At 37.5% G+C, this 6,000-nt stretch overlaps 1 pseudogene; it reads left to right on the top strand.

Moving 5' to 3' along the window:
• The first annotated feature begins 994 nt into the window (after nt 1–994).
• The window catches only part of LOC149233398 (putative acyl-CoA dehydrogenase IBR3 pseudogene), a 39,763-nt pseudogene continuing 34,757 nt past the window's right edge, over nt 995–6,000 (top strand).

The following is a 6,000-nucleotide window of genomic DNA, read 5'->3' as shown; positions in this document are numbered from 1 at the left end:
CACCACCTCCGTGGTCATCACGAGAGATAGATGTACTCTCATGAAGATCGTGGGAAAAATGAACTTTTGAGCTTGAGCCATCACCGCTATTTGGAAAATAGCCGCGACAGTGCCATGAAGTTGAATTTTTTTATAATTTATGGATTTAAACTTATGAAAAGAGTTCTAATGCATTTTTCTTTCAATGCAAGGCAACATGACATTTGTGTGGCAAGAAAGAACTCACTATATCAATGATGAAGAAGTGTTCAATGATCCTAGGTGCCAAAATTCTTTACGTGCTTGTGGATTACTAAAATGTTTTCTCACTCCGCATCTTCGGGCCCAACCCGACTTGTTAGAGTTGCTAATTCGTGCTTGGAACCCAATGGACAGAAAGTTCGTTATTCAGGGAAAAGACATTGAGTTCGATGCTATGGATATATATTTCCTAACTGGATTGTCCCGTCGCGGCGAGAGGCTGATTCTAGAGGGTCAACGAACCAACGGCGAATCACTCAACATGTTGATAGCACGGGTGTTCCCAGGGGCACGTAAATCAAGATCTAGCAGGAAATTGGCGATTCCTACGATAGAAGACCTGGTTCTTCACTCGGTTCTATTTATGATGACAAGGGTAGTGGCCTCCCAAGCCCAACATGAGGCAATAAAGACCCACCTTCAGTTGACTCTTAATTTCCTTAACCCGACCATGTACAACTGGGCTGAAGCAGTGACCAGTAACATGAAGAGGCAGATCACCAAATGTCATCACGGGGAGGAAAACGAGTTTGGTTACGGGTCTATTTTGATCTCACTCATGGTAGATTGAGTGCCGCCACTTCAGTTATAGGACATGGACTTAGACACACCTAGAGAGCGGGAGACCCAGATCACTCGCTGGGCGCATGTCATGCCATGAGCAGGTGGCAGACGACCAGTGTCATGGGGGACACTATTCCAAGAGTGGCTGGATCGCTAGACGATCTTTGTTGAGGACTGGCCATAAGCAAGTATGGATTTTCATGGAGACCCTGACATGCAGTTTCCTGCTAGCAAGAAGTGGGACGATGGAGGTAAAACACTTGATCACACTATTTTTATATTTTTCTTTTATGATGTTTTTGGAATTTTTCATACATATGTCTTAATGTATCTTATGTTACTTGCATATGTAGGACCAGAGAGGCCTGTGGGACTAGCTCTAGAGCCACGGAGGGATCTGTTATCAAAAACCCAACTCTGGTAGGCTGCTGATCAGGAAGAATTTGAGTAACTATTTCAAACCAAACTTTTGGCTGAGGCTTAGCGTCCTCAACCTGAGAGGGCTCTCTCACTGGGTTAAAGATTTTGATAATGAATAAGATTAGATGGCTAACTCTATGGAAAATTCGAACAACAGTGTATAAATGGTTGAAATACCAATTAACAAACTTCCATTGGGCTATGGAGTCAAAGTGTATTTCAATACAACAGTAAGATCAATTTCACATGGAAGTCAGGGCATAGAGGGTTTTAACATAAAAGAAAAACAGAGATATAATGTAAGGAACACAACCTACAAACACATGAAGGAAGTTAGAGCATCATCAAATGAATTCTATGTAACATGTGTGTATACCACTGCAAGTAAGTATATGAAGGAAGCCATGAGGAAAATCAAACATTGAAACCCTTTTTGAATCATGAGTAGTGAAAGAAACTCTTTGTATTAACCTGAAAACATACAGTCACATACAATAGCACAATGTGGTTGTTTCTTTGAAAATTGCCAACCTTTAGTGCATTACATCTCTTGTCATATATAGAGTTCATTACAAGCTTGGATTCCTTCCTCCATCATGAGGGGAATTCGAATTTCACTTGACCTAACACCTATTGATACTTAAACAAACTATTAATTACAACTAGCTATTAACTAACGGTCCTAGAGACCTAATACAACTAGGAGTGTAACTCATTATGACTAAACCACCTTAACTAGACATTGAATGCATTCTTTGACAGCTACAACCTCATGAGGTAGAATTTGATGAATCCTCCACGTTGTCACCTACTACTGATGATAAACCCTAGAAATTAGGGAACATGTTTCCCTGTTTTTAGGTTTAGGATCCTTGAAAATTGGCACACGGGACAGAGCATTTACCTTCTCATCCATGACATATTTTATGAAACTGAAGGAGTATATTTTATTCCATGCTATCTAGAAAAAAAAACTCTCTTGGTTTTTTAAAACACTTCTCCAGCTGTCCAGAATTTGTCCTTGAAAAACACGTGTAAAACAAGAAAAACGTGTTCTCTGAAATTAGGGTTTCAAATAAAGCTTAATATCTCCCAAGTGATAACACTTGTGGACAAACTGAGATAGGTTATCGTAGCTGGAGACATTATGAAGAGAAACCTCCCTCAAAATTCCAAAATACCTTTTCTTGTGACCAGAAATGGATCTTGAAAAAGATTGCTAACACCAGAAGACAAAGCTTGACTTTCAATAGTTTCGTAGTGCAAGTTTAACCATAAATTCCTCCCACCTCAGAACGAATTTGAAGAAACTGAAAGAGGTTTTTTTATTTAAGTATATTAGGAAGAAAATTCTCTTTCATTTGTCAAAATTGAGCTCTCAGCTACTCAAGAAACCTTTTGGAAGTTGACTATTAAAAGCAGAAAACAGAGTCTTTTATGCTGAAACGAGCTTTTTTAGGGGTTTTGTAGTGCGCTACAAAAACTCCATTTCAGTGAAAATTATGGGTTTTGCGCTACGAAAACTCCTAGGCAGTTTTGTAGTGCATGAAAACCTTGACACAAGTTTGACACATGGAATTTATGTGTGATGTGGGACCAGTGATGGGCAAGAATGGAGTGTTGACCCTATTTAACCATACCAACAAGACTCTTTTCTAGATCTTAGACACTAAAGCAACCATGGAAAGACTAGACCAAGACTAACACCAATCCTTTGGAATAGAATTGATGCTCGGAATTTAGAAATCATTTCTTAAGTGATAACAGTGGCTCCAATTGGGATAGTGTGCCCTTGTGGTACACTAAGAACTCGTAGGTCCAGTGCTTTATCCTCTTATGATAGACATAAATTTATTTGACAAGCATCCCCTTTAAGTTTCTTGGGCCTTCACCTCAGGCTTAAGCTTGATGATCATTGTAGGAGAAAGAAATCTATATCTACTTAAAAATGCTCAGTCAACCTTGTGCTTATTTGCATTTTCCTACCTACCTACCCTATCAATTTCAAACTTCTTTCAGCTCAATCAATATGAAATTTCCAATATAGCCAATCCTTTGTCTTATCTGATATTTGAGTTTTTTGACTGTATCGGAGTTCAAAGCAGCTATGATATTGTGATGACCACTGCCACTAGAATTGCCTCTGATCTTCATAGAAAAACTGAAACACTGGAGAGTAAAACTCTTCCATGTATCTAGCTATAGGATCCTAGAATACATGATTAGCTTGATGATCCTCATAACATCATGTTACTTCTAACCATTGATCTTTAGTCATACAACATTTATTTGATATGCTATCCAAATACTTTTCTAAATGATTCCCACAAACAATGTAATTTTCCTCATTATTATGATCATTCTTTGATGTAAGCTGCTGCAAGGAATTACAAAAATGAACAACCTTTTCCTCTACCTGAGGGTTATAAAAAATTTCTTCCAACATTTCTTCTTGGTGTTTGTAATCATTTTCATACTCTTTATGATAAAAATATTGGCAAGTTTGTTGCATCTTCACATTAATCTCAGAGGATGTAACATGGTTTTCATAAGTAAAACCTTGCTGATTTTCATGCTGCATTTCATGGGCTGTTATCCTTTCTTCTCGTTGTTGAAATGTATTGTTATGAAGAGCCTCTAAAATTTCTTCATCCATAAATTCATCATCATCATAACAATCCTCCAAATATGAATAAAACTCACAGAATGTTTACAACAATCTTTGACCAGAAATAAGGAGGGATGACACTCTTTATACATGTCATAGAATACATCATGAAAATTAGCAAGCGAATATATTGAACCATTTTCCAAGCTTTTATATCAAGACCATGCTTTTCCTTCTAAAGTGGTCATAAACATCTTCATGAGACAATCTTCAGGGAACTGAACCTTAATACTGCATACATGCATATGGAACCTAACCAAATGAAGAGCAACATTGTCTTTCTTTTCATCTTTTAACATGGGAAGATCATCTAACCAATCAACCTTTGGCATAGGATTTGGAAAACCAGGGATATGAGACCGATTCATAGGGGCATACCTAGCATTCATTATTGCAGTGGAACTCATCTCGAAAATTCATCAAGCTACTGATCTTCTAGCAGTGAAGTCACCCTCTAATTTGTTATTCAATGTGTGGAGTCACCAAGGTAGGTTTGGAGCCTTGAAAAGATGTCTGAGTTGCTGCTACCTTCAGAAGATAAGCTTTTAATTTTGGGAATAAATAGACTTCAGGCTCCCAGCAGATGAACCAAAATGATATCACAAAACCCAACTCTGATAGGCTGCTGATCAAGAAGACTTTGAGTAACTATTTCAAACCAAACTTTTGGCTGAGGCTTAGCCTCCTCAACCTAAGAGGGCTCTCTCATTGGGTTAAAGATTTTGATAATGAATAAGATTATATGGCTAACTCTATGGAAAATTCGAACAACAATGTATAAATGGTTGAAATACCAATTAACAAACTTCCATTGGGCTATGGAGTCAAAGTGTATTTCAATACAACAGTAAGATCAATTTCACATGGAAGTCAGGGCATAGAGGGTTTTAACATAGAAGAAAAACAGAGATATAATGTAAGGAACACAGCCTACAAGCACATGAGGGAAGTTAGAGCATCATCAAATGAATTCTAAGTAACATGTGTCTATACCACTACAAGTAAGTATATGAAGGAAGCCATGAGGAAAATCAAACATTAAAACCCTTTCTGAATCCTGAGTAGTGAAAGCAACTCTTTGTATTAACCTGAAAACATACAGTCACATACAATAGCACAATGTGCTTGTTTCTTTGAAAATTGTCAACCTTTAATGCATTACATCTCTTGTCATATATAGAGTTCATTACAATCTTGGATTCCTTCCTTCATCATGAGGGGAATTCGAATTTAACTTGACCTGACACCTATTGGTACTTAAACAAACTATTAATTACAACTAGTTGTTACCTAACAGTCCTAGAGACCTAATACAACTAGGATTGTAACTCCTTATTATGACTAAACCACCTTAAATAGACATTGAATGCATTCTTTGACAGTTGCAACCTCATGAGGTAGAATTTGATGAAGCCTCCACGTTGTCACCTTACTGTTGATGATAAACCCTAGAAATTAGGGAACATGTTTCCCTGTTTTTAGGTTTAGGATCCTTGAAACTTTGCACGTGCGACAGAGGCTTTATCTTCTCATCCATGACATATTTTATGAAACTGAAGGAGGTTTTAGTATTCCATGCTGTCTAGAACAAAAAAATCTCTTGGATTTTTAAAACACTTCTCCAGCTGTCCAGAGTCTGTCCTTGAAAAACACGTGTAAAACAAGAAAAACCTGTTCTCTGAAATTAGGGTTTCAAATAAAGCTTAGTATCTCCCAACTGATAAAACTTGTGAAGAAAGTGAGATAGGTTATTGTAGCTGGAGAGTTTTTGAAGATAAAAATCCCTCAGAATTCCAAAATACCTTTTCCTGTGACCAGAAACGGATCTTGAAAAAGACTGCTAAAACCAGAAGAGAAAACTTGACTTTCAGCAGTTTCGTAGCGCAAGTTCAACCATAAATTCCTCCCACCTCAGAACTAATTTGAAGAAACTAAAAGAGGCTTTTGTAGCTAGGTATGTCAGGAAGAAAATCCTCTTTCATGTTTCAAAATTGAACTCTTAGCTGCTCAGGAAACCTTCTGGAAGTTGACTAGTAAAAGTAGAAAACAAAGTCTTTTACTCTGAAATAGTGCTTTCCAGGGGTTTCGTAGCGGGCTACGAAAACTCC

This window comes from Pinus tabuliformis, chromosome J (assembly GCF_031772625.1).
Source record: "Pinus tabuliformis cultivar Carrire ecotype Pingquan chromosome J, CPIR1, whole genome shotgun sequence".
NCBI lineage: Eukaryota > Viridiplantae > Streptophyta > Pinopsida > Pinales > Pinaceae > Pinus > Pinus tabuliformis.
The sequence above is the reverse complement of the archived record's forward strand: the minus strand, read 5'-3'. Positions and strand labels throughout refer to the sequence as shown.